Below are 26,615 nucleotides of genomic sequence, written 5' to 3'. Positions count from 1 at the left end.
GACAGAGCACTTGGCTAGCATGTGTGAGGCCCTGGGTTCAATCCTCAGTGCCCTACACACAAAAAAAGTACAACCCAGTGACATTTAGTCCATTCATAATGTTCTGTAACCATCTCTCCACGTGGCTCCAAAATGTTTGACATTCTGAAAGAAAACCCATCCCATTAAGCACCCCATTCCCCCACCTCACCCTAGCTCCTGAGTCCTGGCAACTACCTATCTGCTATGGATTCCCTGTTCTGGATATTTCATGTAAATAGAATCGTGTACTGTGCAGCCGTTGCTGATTGGCTTCCGTGATTCAGCACAATGCTCTCAAGGGTCACCTGTGGTGCAGCGGGTGCCAGGACTTCAGTGCTCCTCATGGTAGACAGACCATATCTACTAGGCGACAGACCAAATCTCGGCATCCATTTGTCAGTGTTGGACATTTGGGTGGAATGTCCCTTTTCCACCAAAGGGTGCTGCAGTGATTATATTTTAGTTCTCTACTTAAGATTTCACTTAAGGGAAAGGGTCTTCCCTGCTATAAGAAGGTATTAGAGCCTCTGATTTATTCCTCCATTTTCCTGAAAGAAGTGCAGATCTTAGATATCATCATGCCAGTTAGCTCCCTGGTTTGAAAAATCTCTCGGAAGCGGTCCTAAGGGAGGGTCAGCCATGCTGGGGTGAAGGCTCTCATCTCTGACCACTGTGCTGTGGATGTGGCCAAGTTGCTTCATTCTCAGATCTTTTCTGTAAAATGGGAATCAAGGTACCTCCTTGGATGGATTGTCATGGCCGTGGCATAAATGATGCACATCAAGGACTCATGACATCTGAGAGCCTTAGACAAGTGCTGGCTCTTGGAGTTCCCAAGTGGTCTATCCAGCTTTTCTTTAAGATCATGCTGATGGAGACGGGTAACTCACAGCTCCCGGGACAGCCTATGTGAGATGTGAACACAGTGGCTCTGGCCCCCTGAACCACGTGTAAGGAAGATCACTAACTTGCCTCAAGTCACAAAGCGTCTCACTGGCAGAGTAGGAGCTGGATCTGGACTCCACGCTTCTCACCAGTGTTCACTCCGCCTGCCACAGGCTGCCCTGGCCTCAGTTCCTCCTGCACGTTCAAAGCTTTGCTTTGAGGATAAGGGGGAAAATATGGAAAATCAACAGATATTTGGATAGCCTGAGTGTGACTTTTCTTTAAAACCCAGCAGAAGCAGAGGGAATAAATTGCATTCCCCAACTGTTTTTTTAAGACAAGGTAATTATTCCATCAATTGTTTAAATTTTGGAAGGTCAATTTACCCCTGGGGAGTCATTTTTCTGGTACTGTGCTCCTTTCTCTGAACACAGGTATCTCTGGTAACTGGAGCCCCTTCTTAGGATCATAAAGCCCCAAAGTAACATAAATGAAGGCAGAGACAGGGTTGGAGAAATCCGAGGGGGTTTGTAGGCATCATGCTGCTTCGCGGTGCCTGGGAGCTGGGTTGTCGACCGCTGGCCTCTTATTCAAAGGTATCTATTTAGAAAATGACTTATATAAGGCCCAGAAGCCCCCTTTCCTATGGTTACATTTCACAATCCCCTTCCTGTTTTACGTACCTCCTGTCACCATAACAACCAGGTTTGTTGTAGAGGAAGAAGTCAGGCTGCCTGCGCGCCATTGGTCCCAGTCAGAGATGTTTGTCTGCTGAAGGTTTTCCTGGGAGCCCTGGCTTCCCTTCTTACCTTGATTCCGAGCCACGTTTAGAACCAGTAGATGAATCCCCCAATAGGTAGATTCTATATAACAAGGAGGAGAAGGGTGGAACATTCTAAGAGAATGCAGAGCAAGGAATGTTCAAGCAGTTGAGGTCCATGGCTTGGCCTTATATGATGAAGGAATATGACTTCGTCCAATAATATAGAAGAAGAGAGAAAGTATATTAATCAGAAAATTTCCAGACCCCGGCCCCTGCCCCTTAAGTCGGTGGTACTTCTTATTGAAATCCCCCCAATGATAGGGAAACTGCTTCCCCAACTATCTCCACTAAGCATGCCATCATAAGTAAAGGACATTATCTTTCTGACTGGAAACAGACTCTTCCAGAAGAATCATCTAACTGTCCTGTCAGATGGCCCACCCATGTGTGCACAGCTGACCCTTGAAATTCTGGGGTTCATTTGATACCAAGGATTCCTCTGTGGCCAGACCCTATAGATCAGCACACACTGACCCCAAGAACCTTTGAAGATTTCATATAAATTATAAGTCTGGGTCACAGAGAGGTGACTCCTTGCATATTCATTTGCATCTCATTTGCGCCATGTGTGGATTAGAGAAACAGGAGTTCATTTATTTTGAGTGTTTATTGAGCACTTACTGTGTGCCAAGGGGAAGACTATAGAAGTGAATGAACCCACAGGCCAGAAGGGGAGGCAAGACCCACACATGAATATTTATAAGGTGAAAGGTTGCTAAGAACAGTTAATGCAAAGACAAATTGCCAAGGGAAGATTATTTCCTGATGGGAAGAATTTTTAAAAACAGAAGAAATGACCCTTGAGCTGAGGTTTACAGGGTGAGCAGGATTCAAAACACAAAAAGGAGAGGAGGGGCACTCTGTTGAAGGAGGCACAGGCACTGGGTTCTGTGGGGGGGATTTGAAGAATTCAAGGTGCATGAGGCAGATGCTGGGGGTGGGGGGTGGGGCTTGATGGAAACCTGGAGACCAGAGGGGACATCTGAGAGCCTTGAGTGGCAAGAAAGAAGTCACAGCTTGTTTTGTCCCTGGGAATGCATGAAGACCGTAAGAAGATCTGAGCCCAGAAACAGCACACCACTCTGTGTATATGTGCACTCTGCCTGGAGAAGGGTCCAGAAGTTTGATTATTTGAGATCAAAGTGTCCCATCGTCACCGGAGGCTCCACACAACTTGCCTGAGGTTAGGACTTTGTGGCTTAGGGATACACTAGCTCCCTGCCTCAAGGACCTCGGGTCCAGGTGGCCATCAGCAAACTAGAAAAATGTGCCTGTGTTTTCCAGGAAGATTGGCGAGAAGATGACTAATGACAGGTGTGTTGTTTTACGTGCAAGAAAGGAAACAAGATGAGTCTCTTCCGTTTGGAAATGTTGAAACATTAAGCCAGAAGTAACCACTAAAAGCCTCTTTTGCATGAAGTCTGTTGAGAGGGAACCATTTCCAAGACTTATAGGGAAGGTGGAATTTCCTGAGCTGATGTGAGAGTGTCATTTAAGAGGGCCATTAGGCAGAATCCCAGCCCCTCTCCCGGCAGGTAGGCACGTGCTCCCTCTTGCCTGTGTGAGCAGCAGATGGGAAACCAGACAAGCATATGGCCAGTCAGTCACCATTACTGGGGACATGGCAGTGCTGACTTCTGCATGGGCCCTCCCAGAGTCATTCCACACAGGGGTGGGGTAGCTAATGTGTCTGGAAATGTCTTTCTGAGTTGCTCCTTATGAGCTTTGAACATTTGTGTGTTTCTAAAATCAGGAACTTTTAGCTTCTTGGAAGGACACGGTGTGGTCTGGGCTCAGGAGTCCAAGTTTTGGTACCCAGTTCTACTTGGGTACAAAGCAGAAATATATATATATATATATATATATATATATATATATATATATATGAATAATAGTTTCTGCTTGGCCTGTTTCATAAGGAAGTGTTGTTTCTGGGGTGCTTACTGTGGTCAGCATGGTGCCAAATATTTGCATTTGTTTCTATTTTGTCCCATGACAGCTGTATGCAGCAGGGGCCATGAAGACTTCTGTTTTTCACATGAGAACTCTTAGGCTTGGAGCGGTTGAGGGACAGGCCCAAGATGACCCCACTTATGAGACAGGCTGAGATTCAAAGCATCTGTGCAGCTCTTACCCTGTGAGGATGGACCTGAAAGTACTTAGCACGCTCTCTGCCACCAGAGCTTCCTTGAAGCTTCAAGCAGGACCCACACATGGGACAAGAGGGAACAGCACCAGATAAAACACTGTCTGTGTGCAGTTGTGTGTCCCCCGCTGGGGGCGAGGTTGAAGTTTGGGAAGAAGGCAGGCCAGGCCAAGGATTAGGTGGAACCGTATGAATCATTGATATTAGACCTTTTTTGGAATGCAAGCATGGCAGGCCCATAGGAGGTTCCTTGGCAGACCAGATCCCAGTCCTGCTTCCCGAAAGGCATTTTAGTGTGAAAGGTGCTGCTTCTCTGCTGCCCATTTCTTAACTATTTTTTTTTTCTCATAAAAGTACGTGTAGAGGATAAAGTCTCCCTCCAATTCAGCCACTCAAAGTCAACCTTTGCTAATTTTTCAGTTGAAAAAAAATTTGTGTAATTTTCATCTATATTTTATAGTGGAGGCCATCCATCTGTATAATTTTTGTAGACTGCTTTTATTTTTCTCCACTGGATAGGACCATAATGTCGCCTTATTAACAACTCTTTGTAAACAACGTTTTCATCGACGGCTGGATTGGAGTTTGCCTTCCTATTGGAGAGTGTTTGGTTAATTTCTAGCATCTTGGGCTTCAAGCTTCTCTACAAGGAGCACACCGTCTTGGGAGAGAGCTGCTGAGGAAGCAGGGAGGGAGATCGGGCCCGTTTCCATACAGAGGTGAGAGGGGGGGGGCAGGGCTGCAGTCAGATGCTGTGGGGTAAATCCTGGCTCTTCCGTTGATAGCTGTAAATGGTACAGTCACCTCCCCCTCTCTACTGTGGCTTCTTCATCCATAAAAGGGAGTTTTCAGTTGGATGTTTTTAAATCTGCAAAGCAATGAGGAAGTTCTTAATTTGGAGGGAGGGAAAGAAACTGTTGCTTATTCCTAAGAGACTACTTGTCATGGGAAGTGTCCAATCTGAATGTATTTAAATAAATTGAACAATATATGTAACCTGGAGGTTTTTGTGGTGTGTGTGTGCGCGCGCGCGCATGCGTGCATGTGTTACAAAAAAAGTGTGAGGAAAGAGGTGGTTAAGTAAGTGGGAAGACAGCTACAGCAGTGACAGGTTGATCTTTGGCTCTGGGGATGGATTTGATTTCCCTCTAATTATCTGCTAGATTAAAAGAAATGAAAAGATCAAAATGAAAGCTGGTTTCAGTAATCATTTGAAGCCCTGGGTTATCACACCAAATGGTTGGCAATGTTCACCAGCTGCTTTCCTTCCCTTTCTTTTCATGCAATTTCCATTTCTGCCTTCTCTTTCAGTTGCTAAGAGCCCTTTGCTGCTCTCCTAGCGGAGGTTAACGGGAGGGGTGTGGGGGAAGGTGGAACCCCCGGGGGTCAGGAGGAGTAGGATTCACCTGGAGCTCCTGCGCCCCTTGGCTGAGCATCGTCACCTGGAGTCTGAGGGTCCACAGCGCTGGTGTCCCTCGGTGCAGCTGGCTGTCCCAGGTGTGCGCTTCCTGTCTGGGCGGATGCCTTCTTCCTCCAGACTGCACCCTGACTCTGCAGCGCTAGAGGCCAGCCCCCAGAAGCTGCTAACACATGAATCAGTGAACGCATGAGTGAGTGTTGGCTTGTTATGTGTCATCCCTGTGACAAGGCTGGGTCCAGGATGCCCGTGAACCTCTCTCTGCAAGATTCAGGAGCATCAGGAGAATCAACAGCAAGGCGACCTGGGCCCAGGCACGAGGAGGTGGGAGGCAGGGGAAACGGTTCACTGAGGGCCATGGGGCAGGACCAAACTTGGGGCTCCCCAGGCACTGAAGGAACTCCAGAAGGGTTACAGCTGCCTCATCCCGAAAGCTCCAAGCTGGAGACAAACTAAGGGTCTGCCCACAGCAGAATGCTCCAGTGTTGGGTACTTCTCACTGGAAGATGCACAAACCATAGCCCCGCGCATCGGTATGGATGGAGAGCCAAAGAAGCAAGCCATCAAAACTCATCTATGGTACAATTAAACTAAATAAAATCCAGAGCAGGCAAAACTAAACTTTGTTTTATAGAGATGTAACCCTGAGTGTTAAAAATATAAAGAAAAGAGAGAAATAATGATCAGATGGTTACTCCTGGCCGCTAGGGGCAGAGGGAGGCGTGGTCTGAGAGGGACCCTGGTGGGAGGTTTAGCTCTGGGCCCTGTTCTGTTTCTTAGCCCAGGCGGCGGCTGTGTGCATCTTATATGAGTGTGTATGAAACAAGGTCACACAAAACGCCGAGTCAGAATGGCAGGATCACAGCGAGTGAGCAGGGAGGCGTCAGGAACCAGGGCCAGATGCTGCTGTGAGACCTGAGGAGTCAGGCCCAGTATTTTGCTTTTTATCCTAAAAGCAAGGGACAAGTTTTAAGCTGGAAGGTGACACCATAAGGTTGGTGTTTAAAGCAATCATTGTGGCTGCAGCATGAAAGCCAAATTGGAGTGAGGCCAGGGTGGTCATGGGGGCAGCTGAGAGTTTTGAAAAAAGGTGGTCGGTTGGTTAGGTGACCGTGGTAGGGACCGCGAGAACCGTTTATGTTGTTGGGGAGGGGGAGGTGTCAAGGAGGGGTGGCGAGGACTCCGCGATGATGGATGTGAGAGAAGAGCACAGAGCCAGGAGGGGACTCAGCTGGGTGGCTGCTGGTGCCGGTTGTGAAGCTAGGCACCCTGGGAAAAGGGGCAGCTTTGGAGGAATGTGATGGAGGCTCACGAGACTTCCAGGTCTCATGCTGTGTGACAGGTGGCTGGGTGCATGGGTCAGGGGTGAAAAGGCGAGGGGGGTTCCCTAGAGGAAAGCAGGCAGCCCTCGTGGCAGATACTGCCTAGGACAGGTGACCTTGGTGACAACATGGTGACGTGGGGTTTGCCTGGGGCACAGGTCAGTGCTGACTCTGTTGCTCTTTCTGGCACATTCATAACCACAGCGGCACTTTGAGAGACCTCAGCCTGCTGAGGGCTCAGCTGCTGGGCACAGGACGCCCTGCCTTCAGGCTGTCTTGCGCGAATCACCCTCGTGGTCTTAACTCACCTTTAGGCTCCTTGCAGATGCCTTGGTGTCCTCAGGGTCCCCAGTTGTAAATTGCACACCCGTGTCTGTCGGGGTGGGGTGTGTGACAGGGGAACTAAACTAGCGGAGCAGGCGAGGGGGTTTCTCTGCAGCACCTGCCTCCCCAGGCGTCCCCAGTCCGTTCATCCTGGGCTCATTATCTTCCTGTGCCTCCGTCACCCACACACTGGACAGCGCCCTGCCACTTACAGCCATTTCAGACCAGTTATCATAAATCACACCCACCCAAAATAAGCATGACGAGAGTCGTCATTCCCTTCTCACAGGCAAGGAAACCAAGGCTCCGGCAGCAGGGCATTCTGCAAGCTCTGGGTTTGGGGACTCTATCTCTTGGAGTTCAGATTGCTGGTGGTGGGAGCGGTTACCTGTGCCAGATCTCCTAGCTGAGGCCTCGGTGAGGCAGAGGCTCTGTGCATATGACCTCTGTGAGAGGCTATAGCGGGCAGAGACTGGAATCTGTCCTCAGAGGCCTCATTAGGAAGGGGGACTGGAAAGCCTCTACTAGGAGGGAAAGGGGAAGGTGCTGGGATGTTCAGCTTGGAGGAATGAAAAGCCCTGGGCACAGGACGGCTCTGCCACTTTTAGCTTGAAAAGCTGCTCGTGGGAGACCAGATAAACTCTCTGCAGTTGCCAGTGGGCAGACAAGTAGCTGGGGCTGAAGTTTGCAGACAGATTTAAGTTTAGTGAAAGGAAAAAAAAAAAGATACTTTCTTTGCCTGAGATAAGGATTGACTCCAAAAGGTGTTAGGGGTATAGCTCGGTGGCAGAGCTCTTGCCTAGCATTTGCAAGGTTCCGGGGTCAATCCTCAGTACTGCAAAACAAGAAAAAGAAAAGAAAAATTGACTCAAAGGAGTACTGGAGTAGTGAGTTCCATGTAGCTGAAAGTAATCAAGCCAAGAGCAAATAACCAAGTGTGGGAAAGGAACACCAGCCCTGGGCTGTCCTTGGTTGTATGATCCTGGACAAATCACCTAATCTCTCTGAGACCTAGTTTCTTCCTCTCTATAATAGGAATAATGGTGCCTTTGCAGGTTGGTTGTGAGTGTCCAAAAAGTTAGCAAAGAAGATCTTGGGGTACGCCCATTCTACAGGGATGTCCTGAGTTCCGCCTAGGGGCATGGTGTATGATATGTTATTGATTTTTCATTATTCTGCATGTTGGGCTTCCCCCCAACATTTGTGGGACCCAAGAAAGACTAAGGTTGAGGCCCCAGCCTTCGGCCAGCCCCTCCGTCTCTTCCTCTTCTGGTTCCATCCATTACTACAGGGGTGGGGACGGCCACTCCAGTTCACATGCCCCAGCTCCGTCCACACTGCCCTCTACCTCTGTCCTAGCTCTGGGTGACTCTGGTCTTCCCTTGGAACTAGAGGAAAGGTACCCGTTACGGTTTGGACCTAGAGTGTCCTCCAAAGGCTCATGTGTTGAAGGCTTGTTCCCCAATGCAGCAACATTCAAAAGTCAAGATTTGAGGAAGGAATTGGACCATGAGGGCTCTGACCTTATCAGTGGATTAATCCACTGAGGGATTCATATTTAATGCCTTATTGGAAGGAGGTGGAGACTGTAGGCAGTAAGACCCAGTTGAAGAAAGTGGGTCACTGGGGTGTGTCTGGAAAAGGTGTATCTTGTTCCTGGCCTCCCCTCCCTTGCTTGTACCCATTTCCCCTGCCCAGCTTCCCTGTTACCAGGAGCGAGCACCTTTCCCCTGCCACGCCCTTCCACCGTGATGGCCTCACCTCAGGCCCAAAGCAAAGGAGTCAGCCAACTATGGACTGAAACCTCTGAAACTATGAGCCAAAATAAGTCTTTCCTCTAAATTAGTTTCCTCAGGTATTTTTTTTTTTTCCTTGATGAAAAGCTAACACAGCACCTAATGTGGCCTTTGCTCTTGGGAAGACAGACACCAACCTTGGGGAAGGAGATTCCAGGTCCTGAGTACTCATAGCAAGTGTCTAGAGATCATGGGGCCTGGGCTCTGGGCGGGCAGTCTCTTTGGCCTCAGGGATGTCTTGCCCCTTACGAGGAAGAGGGTGCCAGATTGGAGCTGGAGCAGGATACTCTTAAGTCCAGGGTCTGGGGCCATGCCCCATTGCTGGGGTCCAAGCCAGTTATTTCTGCTAGATTCCTAAGAGGTGGTAGCGACTTTGTATGTGCCCAGCCATGTGCCATTCTAGGTGGCAGTCTGAAAGCAAAGGTAGAGAGCCAGGAAAGCCAGGGGCAAGGGCAGGGGCTGGGGAGGGGTGGGATATCAGGACAGGGCCAGCGGCTAAGTTTTAGTGAGAAATGGATGCAGTTTTCTTCTGGGTCAGCCTCTGACTTCCACGGTGGTGAAGGGAGTCTTTGGGCAGGCTGTAAGAGTCCCTGGGCAGAGGCAGAGGCAGAGGAACTTCTTGATTGTGGACCCTCTAGCCAGTGCGAGGAAGAATGGAGAACGCAAGTTCCTCTCCTGTGTTGGGGCTGGGGTGGGAGACAGTGGCAAGGACCAGATCTCAGCCATCCTGCCTGGGGTAGAGGTTGGAACTGTAGCCCTATTAGAACAGCCAGCTGGGCCACCATGACAGCAGTGGGCATCAGCCTCTTGGTCTGAGTCAGCAAGACCAACCTGAAATCTCCCTTCTACTGGTGCTTTGGAATCTCCTGACTTCCTGCTGTCAGCACAAGCTGACCATTGGAGCCTAGTGGGGCCACGGGGTAGAGGCCACCCGGGCTCAAGGAGGGTGGTTCCTAAACTTCAGTGGGTGTCAAGATCACCTGGAGGGTTTGGGAAAGCCCTGAGTGCTGAGCCCCACCTCCAGAGTTTCTGATCATGGGCACATCAAACCTGTGTCAGGTGACGCCCACGCTGCAGGGCAGGTACAATACTTGCCTCCCAGCCCCATCCTTGTGTCTGTCCCAAACCACCTGAAGACCCTTCAGCCCCAACGGGTTTGCACAGCAGGAGTGAGTGGGACTCATGCTGGTTCAGGAGAGGTGGATGGTGCCCTGGGGAAGGAGACCCCTGAAGAGAGTTCTCTGACCACCCAAGGAGCAAACGCCCTCGTTTAATGGAACTCTGCTCACCGGTGTCACTTGTATAGTGCTTGTGACCCCATCACTGAAAACAAGCCACATGGAGCCATATCATCAATCCACATACATCTGTTTCCTGCCTCTGCCTTTCCATGCAGGTTTCTTAAGACAAGCGAAATATTAAATGATTGTAAAATCTAACCTGTAAGGCATAGTCAGAGGCTTTTAAAACAATTCTTCTAATGAGGGAAAAGGTTGCAGATTTTTCCCCCCTTTTCATTCTCTTCCAGCTGGTTTGCAGGCAAAGTCCTAAATACATTCTTAATTTCGACTCAGCCTTTCTCTACAGCAGAACAAGTGGTGGGGAAAATTTTTTCTCTAGGCAACAGCAACATTTCTGTCTCATTTGTTGGGTTTTGCACTGTAGCATGGCAGCTTGTAGGGCTGCTAATTTGAACTTGGGTCCTTCTAGGAATGCATCCTTCACGATCGGTAAATATATCAGGTTGCAGATTTTAGCCATTTAATTATTGAATGTGGAAATGCTTCTTGGCCTCATGAATATTTCAAAATGGAACAGTAGACAAATTGTATTTTGCTCCCAAATCGCATTGTAGTTCTGAACCTCTTCACATTTCAGCATTATCTGATTATCCCAAAGTTGTGAGCTCTTTTCCCTTAGGGGATTTGGTTAGCAGAGTTACTTTGTTCCAAACCATGGAGAACGCCCAGACATTTACAGAGAATGGGTCGCAAGCGTTATCCTTATAAACATTTAATTTGTCCTTGAATCTACAAATGTCCTTGTTGGAAATGGATCTTGAAGCAAAACTTTTATAAGGGATATAATCTCGTGTAGTGCAAAAGACTCTGGAGTCCAGCAGGCTTGGGTCTGAACTTGGCTCTTCCTCTTGCTTTCTTGTGAAATTTGAGGGCCTTAAGCTTCTCCAGGTCTCTGTTTCTTCATTAGTAAAACAAGAATAATAGTAATAGCTACTTAACAGGATTATTGTGATCATTAAATGAATTATAGTGCTTAACATACAGCTTACTGCCTGGACATGGTAAGCATTTAATAGTTGGTAGTTATTTTATAATTAATCCTTGTTGTTTCTATTATAAAAAGTTCCTATCACAGAGCCGAGCACATAGAAATTCAATAAATGAAAATTATTAGTATTACTAGCATTAACATCATTACCATTCTTACAAAAGGACATATATTAAAATATAGTTGTCCCTTGCAATTTGTGTGGGATGTGGTTTCCCCACGGTACCAGAATCTGTGGATGCTTATGTCCTGAATGGTGAACTATTGGCACATAACATACAGACATCTTCCTGTATGTTTTAAATCACCGTAGCGTACTTATAGTATCTAGTACAATATAAATGTTATGTAAATATTTGTTATACTGTGTTGTTAAGGGAATAATGACCAAAAAGTATCTCTACAAATTTAGTACAGATGTAATCTATTTTTTTTTCTTGGTATAGAGAGCCACCGGAAAGTTTTCTACCATGTAAATCGTGTTTTTTTAAAAAAATTTTTTAACATAGGAAAGTATATAAGTAAATGAAAAGTGTAATGAAGTTCAGCAAAATTGAAGTAAATCAACAGTGCTCATATAAAGAGTTTAATTAAGATAATCCCTGATGCAAAACACTTGTTCAATTTGCACCTCAAATTGAAAATGGGTTCCATAGATTTCCATGAACTTCTCTTTGTTGTGCCACAGGGATGGGGACCTTAAATAAGAGCAGTCTTCCCATGGAAAATTAGCTCTGACCGCAGGAGGAGATTTGGCTGGGATGGAGGTCCTGAGATCAAGTCACTTCACACTTGATCTTGGGTGGGTCCCCACACTTCCCGGTCTGTGTTTAGTTCATCTATAGACACTGCTATGTTGTGAAAATGCTGCAATACTACGAGTGCATGTGATTTATTCCTTTAAGAAAAAAGAGATAAACAAAATAAAAAGGAAGATTTTATCCTTTGGAAACCCCTAGGCTCTGCAAATTCTGCCCGTTGCTTTTAAACCACCAGGTATTAGTTGCCAGATATTTGAGAGCGGCTTAATTGGAAGTTGTATTTATCATCTAGAGTGTATGTGCTTTCGCTAAATGTGTTTTTGACAGTCTCTCACCATCCAGCCTCTTGCTTCCAACCGGAATGATTTGCTTCTCCATCGCATTCAGAGAAACACTTCAGTTCTGGTTGTAAACGTTAATTAGTTTGAAGAAGGGAAACAAGATTGTGTTTCTTAAAATAGTTCTGGATATAGCAGGCTGTCTTCGGGTGCTCTCATAATCTGGCCGCTTTGTAAGGGTGACATTTTGAGGCTCTGCGTTTATCCTCTGCCCGAGATCATTGTTAGCATCTTTGAAATTGGTGAACCAGGGCTTGCAATTAGGGGACAGATTGGTGCATATCTCCATGTGGCCCAATGTCTCCACTTCCTCTACCTCTACCTTTCCTCGGTCATGGAAGCCTGTTGACTCAGCTATGACAGAATGACAGTATTGAAGACATGATATCATCGAGGATACATATCACCAAGGACCATGCATAAGAAAGGGTAAGAATGTTAATGTGGGGAGACCCTGGTCCCAGCCCTGGCTCTATCACCAACTGGTTCCTTGGTCACATGCCGCGGGCAATAGGCCCATTGGTGCCTGTGGATAATTCAGCATGACTCCCCTGCCCAGATGTGGACTGTGGACTTTGTCTCTCTCCAGCAAGGGGCGTGGGCTCCTTTCTGCTGGGGACCCTTTCTGTTCTAACGTTCTCAGCTCAGTTACAGCAGAAGCCTCTGGCTGTTACACAGGGAGGATTTTAATAGAATTCAGCAGCAGATAAGTCCCCGAATGGTTCCAAATTTTAGAGGACTCCAAAAGAGGTGCTTAGGTTGTGAGTGTGATTATATCCCGCATAAGGTTTATTGCTTTTTGGTTTGGCTATTTAGGATGGGACTGTGTGGCAGTCTGCGTAACCGGTTCTTGGCTCCTATTTGGTGGTAGGGAAATGCCTTGGTTAAACTTCTATCTCAGGCACTTGTTGGCATTCAAATCACTTTATATCGTGCCTTAGATTAAGATCTAAGAATTGGTGGGAACATGGCATCCTCTTTTACATTTTGATGTATTCATTTGAACTTGTGTTTTCTAGTTTGTTTTACATTTAAGTCGTTGTGAGTGATATCACTCCATTTCTTCTCTTCTCCTCCTTAAATTATGTGTACCCATCTGACTTAAAGGAATAACACTTCCGATAGCACAACAGCATATTGGGCTGTTTGTCACACGTTGCCCACATTTGAACTTCTTTTCTTTCTCTATAAAGTGAAGATCATAATAGGATCATGGATGGAGGCCCAATAAGGAGCCCTGCCTTCCGCCTAGGATCTGAGTAAGAATAAGGCAAAAGAATAAAGACGAGCTAAAATGTCACCTTCATTATGGAAAAGGTGAGGTGGAGACTATGTCATGTCTGTGGCCAGATGTGCTTCCTGACACTGAATTCAGAGTGAGATTCAGGCAGCCAGAGGCTCCCCCTGCACCCTACCTGCAGGATCCAAGATGGTGGGAAACCAGGGCAGCCCTGTGAGCAGCAGAAATGAGGAGGAAGGCGGAGAAGGGGCTGAGCCACTGTGCCCAGGTTCTCCCCCCAGACACCAATCGCAAAGGCATTCCAGCTCCTTGGGGAAAAGGAGCTTGTGACAGGCCAAAGATGTGCTGATCGTGTTCCTTCTGCAGGAGGCGCAAAGGGTAGGACAGGGTGCCCATGCCCAAAAGAGAAGCAGCGTAACTAGAGCTGAAGGCGATGCTTTGAGTCTGACAGACTCAGGTTCAAATCCTGGTCCTCCTCCTTAAGGCTGCGTGGTCCCAGAGGACTCCCTCCACCTTCACTTAACCCCCTGTGAAAGAGAGAGAATCATTGGTCCTTGTGAAAAATTAAGTGAGACAATACATTAAAAATGTCAGGTTCATCTCTAAGTGTTCAGTGAGTAAGAGAGGTCAAATGAGATCGCATATATAATTGTCCTATGTAAATTTTATAGATTTATATAAATTGCATTATATAAATATAAAATATTATTTATGGAGGTGGCTTTAGCCTAATATCAAATTATACTTGCTATGCAGTTTTGTTAGAGCTCCCTCCCAATCTCAGTTTATTTAAATAGCTGAGGGTAGGCGGTGGCTTGTTATATGTCTCTTTCCTATCAGCTCTTGCAAAGGCAATCCACAAACCAAAAGGGGGGGGAAAAGAAATTAAATTAATGAGAAACTCGTGTGCATCAGAATGACCTTCCCTCTGATTCCAGCTATTTTTGTAGATCCTCCTGGAAGCTGTCATGTAATTCTGTAGCAGCCATTAGAAAGTATTCACTCCATTTAATTTATGCTGCAAAATCATTAGAGGAACTTGACATAGGCCTAGTGTGTTCATAAGCAGATATTCTGCCATCAGGCTTCAAGGGACAGTTCCCCTTGCCAGAGGCAGCTCCTGAAGTATACTCAAGAAAAAAAACGAAGGGGGTGGACCCTTGGCTCTGCCCCCTCTTGTCCTTCCTGTCATCATCGTCATCACATTCACAGAGGACTTCCATGGCCAGAATGTTGACCACAGCCATCAGGGATTCATGTCTGCATTTCACTGTTTCAACGTTGGCTCCGAGGACTTGGGCAGAGTCAGCACCTGAGCCAGGCTCGGCTCATTCCACAGTGCATCCTGTATTTGTTGGATGCCAAGGTGACAACCTTCTCAGTGCCTGGAGGAGGCTCTGAAAGACTCTCGAAGCTTTCATGGCATTGACATTTGGTATTAATGAGCAGAGCTGCCCTTTTCTTGGCAATTATTATTGCTAATGTCTAGTTGCAGCCCCCATTTTTTTTAAATAGCATTTGTTTTCCTCCTGTGAGCGCTTAAGCATTGCCCGGGAGGTGAGGTTCTCTCAAGGATCCCTACAGAGCACGTTCTGTTCTGATCCTACACAGGTCAGACTCCGCCTCTGCTCTGCCCAGAGAAACCATACTCTAGTGTATTTGCCAGCACTCCACCGTTGTAACAAATAACCTGAGATAAATCAACTCAAAAGAGGAAAGGTTTATTTTGGCTCACAGTTTTGGAGGTTTCAGTCCATGGAAGTGAGATGCTGACCCAGAAGGACACTGAAATTCAGTTTCTCCTTATAACTTAGCCACTGGCCCCAATGCTGTTGAGCTGGTAGTAGCACAGCTTGGTGGCAGTACCTGGTGGAGGAAGCTGGTCACCTTGTGGTGGCTGAGAAGCAAAGAGAGGGGATCAGGAGGGACTCGGTTCCTAATATTTCCTTCAATGGCACAATGGCCTCACTTTCTCCTACTGGGTCCCACCTTAAAGGTTTCACTATCTCTCAGCAGCACCAAGTTGGACACCAAGCCTCTAAACACACAGGCCTTTGAGGAACATTTCAGATCCAAACTCTAGTACCAGGTTTTGAAGATATTAATACATTGGGATTTTATTGACTAATAAAAAAATTTAGAACCCCCCCACCCTTTGCCAGGCCCAGGAAGGGAGTATTAAATAATAGTGCCTATCTTGCATCATTCAGGTAAAACAGGCCCACAACAGCGCCTGGCTATGTGAGCACTGAGAGTGAATAGCAGTGGTTTAGTTGTCATTATCAACACTCCTGGCTGTCCAGTTGCTAGTGGTGACACACAGGCAGATTGCTGGGTTTCTGTTCTCGCGACTAAAAGGCTCAGGGGTCACTCCAGTTGAACTGGGCTAACTGGGCTGCGCAAAATAACCACAAAGAGACACAAATACCTTTTTTGAGGGGGTTGCTGTCACGGCTCCTCTGACCTTAAGGGTCCACAGGAAGAGAGAGAGAGTGAGAGCACACGCTGACCCCTTTTATTAAGGAGAAGCTATTCAAATGAGGCAAGGGGTCAGGTTTCAGGGGGCTGTGCCTATCTTCATGATGTCCACTGTCAGCAGGTTGACTGACACCTGGGTAGGCCACACCCAAGGGCACAGTAAGAGGAGGGGACACACACAAGGCACTTCCATGGAAGATTCTACCCTAAACAGGGCAAGGGGTTATATTACAAAGGAGCAGGTGAGCACAGCTTCACCCATGGGGCTGTAGCAAGACAAGCCTAAGCAGGAAGACACAAGTCACTCGAACCCTAGAAGAGTGGGGCAGTCTAGCAGCATGGGTGCCTGACGCCATATCACCCGGCAGGGGAGTTAAGTCAGTCACGTGCTAGGTTGGTCTCCCACAGCAGATGTTTCCTATTCAATGCCACTTTGTAAGTATGGCATTAGAGCTGCAGAGCACAGGACAGGGAGAACCAAGTCTTTGATGGAGTCACTGGGAAAGATTACCTCCAACAAGTCCTGAGCCATGAGGAGAAGCCAGCTTAGACCAAGACAGAGTGGGCTGGGGAGGATTGGCAGTAGGGGAAGAATCAAGAACAGAGGGCAAGTCACAGGGGGCAGAGAAGGCTGGGGAAGACTAGTAATCATGTGAAGTTTCCCTCAGGGAGGAGGACACTTATTCAAATGGCTCTGGAAGGACGGGCAATTTACCAGAGGGCAGATTGGGGATAAATATTAGCAAAAGCTTTCTAATAATCTAATTTTTTTCTAAAACTAGAACATGGATGCTTCGGGACATAGCAGGCTTGCTTTCTGTCACCAAGGGGGCCAAGTAGAGCTGATAGAGAGGTAGAGAGGGCCCAGAGTTTGGCGCCAGAGACCCAGATTCAAATCAAACTTGCGTCCCTTCCTTCTGCATGACTCCAGACCAGTCACTCAGCTCATCTGAATCTCCATTTCTCACGGGGATCCAATTGCAAGTGTGGAAGTGCTTCGTAAACTATGAAACATCGCATCAAATGTTAATTATGATGCTCGTTGTTATTTCACCCTCGTTACTGGTGAACATGTCTTAGCTGTCCAATTAATTTGTCTTGGATTCCCTGGAGTTTTTAGCTTAATACCATCACATAATAGTAAATGTTTATTGAAGGAAATAATGAACAAATCAGTGATTTTCCTCCAAAATTGGCCCTGAAGGTTGAACTTGGGTCTTATCCCAAGCCTGGTATATAATAATCTCCATAATTCACTCAAATGCACTGAGTGAATGAGGAAGAACTAAATACATAATTACTACTAATGTGACAGTCATTGGTTTGATAAGCCCTTTACTTATATTTCACTTAATCCTATACTCGGCCTTGTGACATGATCCCAAAAGATGATCTCACTCTGGATTGTACGGGAGATGCCCGCACTGGATGAGGGGGAGGCCCAGCTGGTCTGTGAGCCATTTTCACCTCGAGGATCCCACATTTCTGGTGAAGTGGTTCTCGGGGGGGGGGGGGATACTCAGTGAACAGAGCTGCTATGTCGCGTTGCTGTGACTTGCTAATTACAGAGACATACCTAAAATGTCTATTTTTCCATCATTATAATATGGAGGCTCAGGTTATTTATTCATTTTAATTTTTTTGGTAAATATTGAATAAATAAAGATCTGAGCTTCACTCAGCGACAGTTTTCTCCGTATCAAAAGTATTTCTGTTTCTCAAGACAGAGAGCAGCCCTATCACTATGGTTCTGGCGCTGGAGCTGTGTTCTGGTTATTAATGTAGGAAGAGACTGCGGCTATCTCGGCCTCAACCTTCTCCTCTGTAAAATGGGGGAACTGTAGCTACTTTATAAAGGTATCAAGAGGACTAAATGAGATAATGCAACTCAGGGTCCCGGATGGGGCTCGATATGCAATTATTCGATAAGTGGCAGTTATATATCGTCTCTGGGAATACCTAGCTCAGTGCCTGGTCATAAAGTAGGCACCCAGTTGATGGGAGTTTCCTTGATTCTTTCTCAATTCACAACCTCCTCCATCCTGTAAATACTCTGCACCAGCCATAACTGGACTTGATAGCTATGGGGACAAGCTGATAGCGGAACCACACTGGGAGGAGAAATGTCACCGTCCTTTGTTCAGTGAAGCTGAGCTCCGTGGTGGTACCCATCAGGGGGTGAGTGACTCCAGCGAGTGTCTCTGTCATTCCGTAACAGGAGGCTCCTGTACAGCATTCCAATGTAGGAACTCAACGCAAGAAGGCAGCTGAGGCCGAGTTGGCTGCCAGGCGGCTCCTTTCCAAGAGCATCTCCTATTGTGCTCTCGTGGAGGAGACAGGGAGCCCCTCTGGAGATCTTGTTCACTCTTGCAGTTTTCCCTTTTCCCTGTCACTAGGTAACTTTGAGTCAAATGCACGCAGCCAATAGCAGCAGCATGCAAAAAGCATCTGTACCCACGTGGCATCTTGATAAGAATCACAGACATTCATTTTCCACGTACTTGGGATGGAACTCTCTAGATTCCAAAACCCTTTCAATACTGTTTGGGGTTGAAATCTTCCTAGAGTGGATTTTATACATGATTCCTGAGAATGAGGAAACATAATTTGACACTCCCCCCCCCCCGCCCCCGGCTTTTCTTGGCACCTTGGAATTAAGAGGTGTGCTGGTAAACTGGCTTCTGAAAAACAAAATGAAACACCCCAGGCTGGCTGTGTTGGATGGTTCCATGGTGCAGATATTCTTACCCCAATCACTCCAAGCTCTCAGAGGTTTCTAACAGCAAATCTGGGAGGTTCCTGAATATTCCAGGCAGCTTGAAAGGAAGCATCATGGCCTCGCACTTCAACTGGACAGCTGGTGGACCTGGGAGAGGATACTGAACCTCAGCTGCTTTTCATATACTGGGGTAAAATCACCACACTAGGAGTGAGCAGGGACTAGATCCGGTGGCATACTATGTTAGGGGTCCCAAACTGGAGCGCCCTAGAGGCCAAGGAGGTGATGTTAGTGAATGGGAAGCTGAACTGGGACTCCGGCCAACACCTGGATTGCCTCTAAAGCTAAGCTGCACCTTGGACCCAGGGGAGAAATTCACCTGTGCCCAGGTCCTTTCTCAGACCAATTAAACTGGAATTTCCAGGGGTGGAGGTGGAGTACATTTTAAGAAAAAAGCATCTCCCCAAGGTGCTTCAAATGTGCAGGCCAAATCTGAGAGCCTCAGGTCCTAACAGGTGCCTGTGGGTAGCCAACCTGTCTGTTATCCGTGAAATAAGTCAACGGCTTGGCTCTTCTGTAGAAGAGTCCTCCCTGCCCTGTCATAGGGCACTGTGTGGTAACCTGGAAACCATTCTTTGTATGGGGACTTTTTTTATCTTCCTAAATCCTGCAGGCTGGCCTTCAGGCACCATGCAGTCAAAATCCCTGCCTCGAAAGCACCCCCTGGCTTTGTCCTGTGGTCTCCCATGGACTGTGAATGTATTTTGTACTGTTTTGTCTGTTAAGTGGGAACTGATAAGGGAGGCTTTGCTGGGGACTCAGGAGCAAAGAACCCAGGGATTCCACCCCCACGGCCTCCCCCCTTGCTCTCCGGCCATGGTGAACTTGTGGTGATTCCAAGTGTGTCAAACCCGGTGGTGTCCCTGTGCCTTTGCACACTGTCTCCCCCTGCCCAGAAGCCTTCTTACCCATTTTCCACCCAGTGGCCTGGAAGTGAGCCCCACCCTCTCAGTGGACTCAGGACCCCCATGCCCACTGCAGCATAGCACTTCCAGTATATATTGTCATTCCTAGTTTGCACCTTTGTCTTAATTCAACAAATATTGGTTCTCATTTTGAAGCACAAACGAATTGTACTGGATTTATGGATTGCACATCCGGATCGCGAGATCTTCTAGGGTCAGAGTCACATCTTCTTCACCTGTGCCCCCGGCACTCTGCACAGGGCCTGGCACACAGATATCTCATATACTCAAAAGGCGGATGGAAGGATGGGAGGGTAGGAGGCATTTCTAGCTTACTCGTATGCTCAGGGCTGTGACTTCAAGGGATAAGTTTGCTGAAAAGGTGACTTTCCCAGTAAGGGGAATGTTTTCATGATTTCCAGAAATTTCACAGGCAGATTCAATGCCTATGGCAGGACTTATTCATGGTGGTTAGATTATGGACCACTTTCTTTAAAAGACTTAGACACAGACTTTGAGAATAATTTTTCTCTCCAATAGTGTCCAGAATGGAAATATTAAAGTTAGGGTGAGTTTGGGGAATTGGAAGTAGTTTGGTATGGATGGAGAGGGGTGCAGTAGGGAGCAGAGGGAATGAGGACGAAAGGATTAGCAGCGGTCTGATTATAAAGGGCCTGAACTGTCAGGCGGGGGAGCTTTGGATCTGCCCTGTGGGTGGAGGGGAGAACCTCGTGGACTCTTTAGGAGAGGGACCCATCCAGGATCAGTGGTTGGCACATGGAACAGATCAGATCAAGTCACTCTTCTTTCAGAGGGGTGGCCCCCAGTCTTCTGTTCCCACCCTTTCCATTTGCATGATGTACCTTTCATTATTGTGTTCCTTATTTTCACAGCCCATCCCAGTAGGAATCAGACCTGATGCCGGGCGAAATTCAACTGATAGGACCTCAGACGACCCCCTTTGTTTATATGATTAACTCCTGGGTGTGTCAGAGAAGATTTTATTACAAGAGGTCATCTGGGGTTAGTTTTCAGCTCTTTTCCAGTGAGCCTCCTGGCCGGCCAGTCTCTTGCTCCTGACGCTGTGTGTGCATTTTTAAAAGCAGGTGTCACTCAGGGCTGAGGGATGCCAGTTTCTAATTAGTTGCTTGTTAAACTGCGGGCCTCCAGATTGTGCTGCTAAAATTACCAGTTTATTCAATGAAGAAATCCTGACGGGGGTTTTAGATTCCTCCTGAAAACAAACATCCGGCTCTTTGCCCATGTCACATTTTCTGAGCTGCCGGTTGTTACCTGTTACTGTTACTGACTATGGTGCCAGAGGTGGTTTGAGTGCTTTGCACATATGGTTGTCTTGTTGAATTCTACAGGATCTTTGCAAATACCATTTTCTTTTCTTTTCTTTTTTCTTTTTTTTTTCAGAAGAGGAAATCTGGCCTGAGAGGCAAGGTATTGCCTAAATTCACCTGGCCTGTGGGTCAGGCTGGGTTCTCAACTCAGCCCAGCCCTAGGCGGGCCCTCTCCCTGATTCTTCCCACACTCCTCACTGTGAGGGGCTTACTGCTCTCCATTTGCCTACACTTAATTGACTGGGCAACTTAAGAATTTGTATTTTATTTCAACAGCATCCAGAAAACAGTGAAAATAATTTAAAAACATAGCATAAGTATGTTATAGAGATATATTAAATGCCACTAATACTTTCCTTGTCATTCCGTGTGAGTTCACTTAAAGAAAATAAATTCAATATTCCCTGCTCTACTAGTGAAGCCCTACATTCTAAAATCACCCCAAGGGCAGGAGTTTAGTTCTCCAGTGATTATTCATGGTGTGGTGCAACCAGCCTTCCTGGGCTCTATTTATCATTTCATTAATTTGGTCATGGTTTGTTCTTCCTTCCAGGAAGGTGGTAATTGTATAGAATCAGTGTGATTAGGGATTTGTAAACGTCACATTAATTTAGTGTTTGACTCTCTCACTGTTAGCTATTTATGATACGAAGATTGATTTTTATTCTCTATCCAGACTTGAAGAAAGAGATGGGTGGGTTTCTGAAGTCATTCATTCATTGACTTAAGAATGTTTCCTGAACCCCTCCCCCGGAGTGGGCTGCCTTGTCCAGGGCAGGGATGGAGCTGGGGGGCCGACCTGTGAGGCCCGCTCTCATGGAGCTTGCCTTCCAAGGCGGGGAGGTGGGCCTTAAATAGACATACCGAGGAAGAAAAGATAGAGTAGAAGAAAAGCGCCCACAGGTACGAGGTGTGTATTGGTCAGTGCCATAGCTTGGCTCTGGAATGTTCCCCAGAGGCCCAAACATTAAAGGCTCAGTCCTCACCTTGACACTACTAGGACCTTTCAGAGGCGTGGCCTGTGCATGGCTGCCGGCCACTGGGGCTAGCTCCTCAGAGGGGATCATGGGATTTCAGGCCCTTCCTCTCCTTCTTTTTCACTTCCAGCTGCCATGAAGTGATCATCTTCCTCCACCATGTGTTCTCGCCATGAGGTGCCGCATCACCACAGTCCCCAAACTGATGGGTCTGCCTGACCATGGACTGAAACCACCAAAACTATGAGCCAAAATCAACCTCTCCACTTTTTAAGCTGATCACCTCAAGTATTTGTTACAGTAATAGAAAGCTGACCAAACATAATCTGCTTTTTATCACCGTAACAAAATACCTAAGGCAGGCTGCTTATGAAGAAAACAGGTTTAATTAGCTCATAGTTTTGGAGGTTCAAGGGCATGGCCCTGGCATCTGCTCAGTGCTGGTGAAGAGCTTCTTGGCTGTGTCACATCACTGAGCCTGGCAATTGTGGGGGCACAGGTGGGAGCAAGTGATCACAGGAGAACTGAGTCCCTTCCAAGGACCTCCACCAGACCCCCCTATTAAAGGTCCCACTGTCTCCCATACCCACACCCTGGGGACCACAGTTCCAACACACGGATGCTTGGGGAGCAAACCACATCTACACCACAGCAGGACGGGACAGTGATGGGGGCAGGGAGCTTTGAGAAGCTTTCTGTATATGGGAAGACAGATGCTTAAAGAAATAGATCCAAGCCCTGGCCTGGCTTCTGGGCCTCTGCAGGTTGAACACTTCCTATTTGGACCATTCTTGGACAACCATGAAGATCTGTGACATGTAGCAGTTTGTCATTGTACATGTTACCTTCCATCACAAAAGGTTTTGTCTTCTGTGAAGTAGATGGGTGGGTGAGTTAAGTGGAGGAAGTGGTGACTCTCTGCTGAGTCCATGGAATCAACCCACACAGGTCTTTGTTCATTTATTAAGTCAATAAGTCCTTAACTGAGTGTCTGTTATGGTCTGTGCCCCTAAGAAGATGAGCTGGGCTGCTCAGTCCCTGTCTTTGAGAAGGGAGAAAGAGATGTATTAGTAATTATGATACAGTTGGCCCTTGACAGGCATGAGGGACATGTCCAGAGGCTCTGGGAATCTTTAAATTGAGTATGACTTATTGTTGTGCAAAAATTCACTAGTTAAGTGACTTGTGAATTCAGCTTGGATTGGGTGATTCAAGGTTACGCACAATGCTTTACACGTGTGTCGCTCCATGCTGCTACATGCCACGTGACCTTCAGGATTACCAAAGCCAAGGTCAGCTGTGCACCATCCCAAGTTCTGTACTTGCAGGTGTGAATGGATATGGGGACACGGAGCAGCTCACTTGATCAGGGGCTCTTGGACGTGCCTTCTTGGCATGGGACTGAGGTAGGAGGTAAGGGTAGGGGTATAGATCTTTTCAGGGGCTCAGTGAGAACCCTCCTGACATGATCTGCTTTTCGGCTGCTCTGGGGAGACTGGCTGGTGGAAGGCAGGAGCGGCAGGGGCCTAGGGGAGGAAGAGGGCAGTTAGCAGCAGCTCCCTGGAAGTGGAGACAGAGAAAGAGGTGCAAGGACTCAGCAGACACTTAGAGACAGAGTGGACAGGACTCCTGCTGCCTACCATGGGGAGCGATGGGGGAAAGAGGAGTCAAAGATGCCCCCAGGATTTTGGCCAGTGCAATATGGAAATGGGAAAGACAGAAGAGTTGCTGATCTGTGCCGCGCAAATATTCTTGGGAGGACAATTCCCAGGATGGACAGGAGCAGTAAGAGCCGGAAGGCTGCAGGGCCAGTGGACAGGCATCAGTGAGCATTCTGATGAGAGGCACTGGGCAGGGGCACCAAGAGAATGGACGAAGAGGATCCTTCCTGCTCAATTCAGCAGCCATTGCCTGGCTGAATCAGAGATGTGAGACCACCGGAGGACCCAAGAGTGAAAGGTCGAGAAGGAAACGATTCATTCTGATGAGGAATGGAGCAGGAAGAATAGACTTCAGGGAAAGAAAAGAAGTCCACTTTCAGGAACCGGTCAGTGCTCAGTAAATGTCAGCTGTTACCATCATTGTCATCATCGTCACTGATTCCTCGCTGTCGGTGCGTCCATCAGTGATAGTCGAGGTCATTGCTGAAGGCTGGGTCTTCCTGAGAGAGTGCAGAGCTCAAGAGAAGAGAGTAAAGGAAGAAAGTGGCTTCACCTTTCCTTTTAGAAGGCAGCGCAGAAGGCATTTCCTAGTCTCCAGTCTCACTTTCACGATGATATGACTCGACTTGAAAGTTTCTTAAAATTAACTGCAATTTAGAAGGTAAGGAGTAAGCCACTGGTTGGATCTGACAATGCTGAGGTCCCCTTATGTGAGAGCTCTGGTACACACACCAAGAGGATGGCAGGCAGCGCACAGTTAAATCGTTTTAATGGAGAAAAGTGGATGTGAATGGCAGAATCTTAAATGCATTCGTTTTCAACATTGTGAAATTAATTGGCTCCCAAATATAGCCCTCTCCTGCTATAATTGCCCTGCTGAGGAGCCTCCAGCTTTCCTGTTACCTGTAGCCAACATTTCTGGGTTTGATGCTGAATAAAGGCCTCTTTGTTTAATTAGGGTTGAATCATGTTTTAAGAAGTTGGTAATCTAATTAAAACTATATTTCCGGTTTATACGAAATAGAAAAAGAAGAGGCCATCCCATGCTTTGTGGCACCTGCTCTACACCCTGCGGTGAGCTGGGGACAGGGTTTCAGAGTAGGGTAACAAATGGTCTGTGCCCTCCCACAGCTCCAGGCCTGCAACTGGAGGCAGAAGTGCAAACTGCGATGTCGACACAAGATGATGAATGGTGATGGTCCAAGGTGCTGGTGGTGGTTCACAATGTCCAGAGCAGGTGATGTTTGAAGTGGGCCTTGAAGGAGAGGGGAGAATGTCACCTAAAGAGGAGGCCAGTTAAGAGAACATAGCAATGACCCAAGGGAGGGCTGAGGAGACCTAAACTAAGGCACTGATGCTGGGGAAAGTTTGGGGAAGTATTTTACCTCTCCTGGTGGCTGATTGCGTGTGAGCAAGTAAAGGGGAGGGATAAATGAAGAAAGAGAGAAGAGGTCACAGATCACAAATGGTCGGACTCCAAGGGAGGGAGAGGTGGAGAGGAAGGAAGGGGAAAGCCTGCAGGTTTCCCTTTAAGCGTACAATTTTATATAATTTAGCAAGGGGATTCGTGACTATCAATCACACACATATTCAGAAAATACAAGCATAGCTATTGTGAGTCCTTTGTTCATAAGCTGTGCTTTGAGAGGCTGGGTAGACGTCTGACCTGTGCCATTGCACAAGTACCTGAAATGAGCTGGGTTGTTAGGTTCAGTAATGAAGGAGGACCGGCCAGCCTGCTTGGAACGGTGGAGCAGGAAGGTGTCGTCTGTCCTTTGTCCACAAAGTCACCTTTTCAGGTAGTAACAAAAGATTCACTCGCCTCTCATCCCCACCAGCCCACCCCCAGCCTCATTTCAGCCACCTTCCCCTCTGCCTTCTGCTGTCTTTGTCCTGTGTTGCTGGGCGGAAGTGGAGCCTGGCATACAGGCTGAAGCCTCGTTTGGCGAGATGCTTTTCAAGGATGTCACCGCGTCCGCCAGGTGCCTGACCCACAGCACGCAGGCCGGGCCAGGCGCAGCAAGGAGTGTAGGTGGTCACCAGCCATGTCCGTACTCAAAGGGCTGAAGCTTTGTCTGGCTCTTGCTCTTATGAAAATTTAAAAATACTTATTGTTGATTGTGAAACATTTTAAAATTTCAGAAAACAATACAACACGCAATTATGCACTCCCTACCAAGACGCTGCAGATGAGAACGACTTTGCCTTATCTACTTCAGATCTCTCACTTTAAAAAAAAGTAATAGTATTTATAAATAATGTGTGATTATTTCATATATCAGTTTTACATAAATGATACAACACTGTCCAAATATCCTACTGCAACCTGCCTTTTTGCTTAATTTTGTTTTGATATTTATCAATGTTTAGGTCTATGCTGGCTCCTTGTTATTTATTCTACCTGCTGTATAATATTCATTTAGTGAACCATGATTTATTCATCTATTCCCTCTTATTAATTTACTCTCAGCAAGGAAAAAAAAACAGGTTGTTCCTCAGCTTTGCTATTACAGTGTTGCCCTGAACACTCTGGTGGGTCCCTGGTGCACATGTGCGAGAGTTTCTTCGGGGTCAACCTAGAGTGGAAATTAGCTCTTTATTTATTTATGTACTGGTTATTTTCTCATATCAGACTTCATCGGTTTGGTTTGCTGCTATATACCTTGTACCTAAAATAATGCATTGCAAACACTCAATAAACATTTGCTCAACGAACGAATATATTCCTGTTAACCTCAGAGTGATTCCACTACCTTAGACTCCACCAACTTTGCGGGAGCACTTCCATTTCCGACGTTCCAGCCAACACCTGGTCATGGAGCGAATTCGAGGTTGCCAATCTGATGCATGGGGAACAATGCCATAGGCTTCTAAGCTGCATTCTTGTGATCACTAACAAGGTCAGCTGGCTTTAAATAGATGAATTGGCCATTTAGATTTTGTCCTCTGAATTACCTGTTTGTATTCTTTGCCATTTCGGTTTCCTTACTGATTTGTAGGAACGCTATATTTATCTTGCACAAAACCCCTTTGATGGTTACATGGGTCACACCCACGGTTGCCGAGGCTGTCCTTCACAGTTTGCCTTTTGATGAGCAGTAGTT

General features: G+C 47.0%; 1 protein-coding gene across 5 annotated transcripts in view; it reads left to right on the top strand.

Annotated features, from left to right (window-relative positions):
- Ttll11 (tubulin tyrosine ligase like 11) overlaps positions 1-26,615 on the top strand; it is a 239,708-nt gene that overhangs the window by 106,378 nt on the left and 106,715 nt on the right. The window contains exon 1 of one of the 5 annotated variants that reach the window (XM_058581690.1): positions 3,672-4,594. The exons of the other annotated variants lie outside the window; for them this stretch is intronic. The gene's annotated coding sequence lies outside the window, so the exon portion shown is untranslated. Of the gene's footprint in view, positions 1-3,671; positions 4,595-26,615 lie in introns of those variants that run through there. 5 annotated transcript variants of the gene reach the window in all.

This window comes from Marmota monax, unplaced genomic scaffold (assembly GCF_021218885.2).
Source record: "Marmota monax isolate L192 unplaced genomic scaffold, Marmota_monax_Labrador192_F-V1.1 WCK01_AAM20220418_F8-fsc00020, whole genome shotgun sequence".
In the NCBI taxonomy this organism is placed as follows: Eukaryota; Metazoa; Chordata; class Mammalia; order Rodentia; family Sciuridae; genus Marmota; species Marmota monax.
This window is presented reverse-complemented; position numbering and strand designations above follow the sequence as displayed.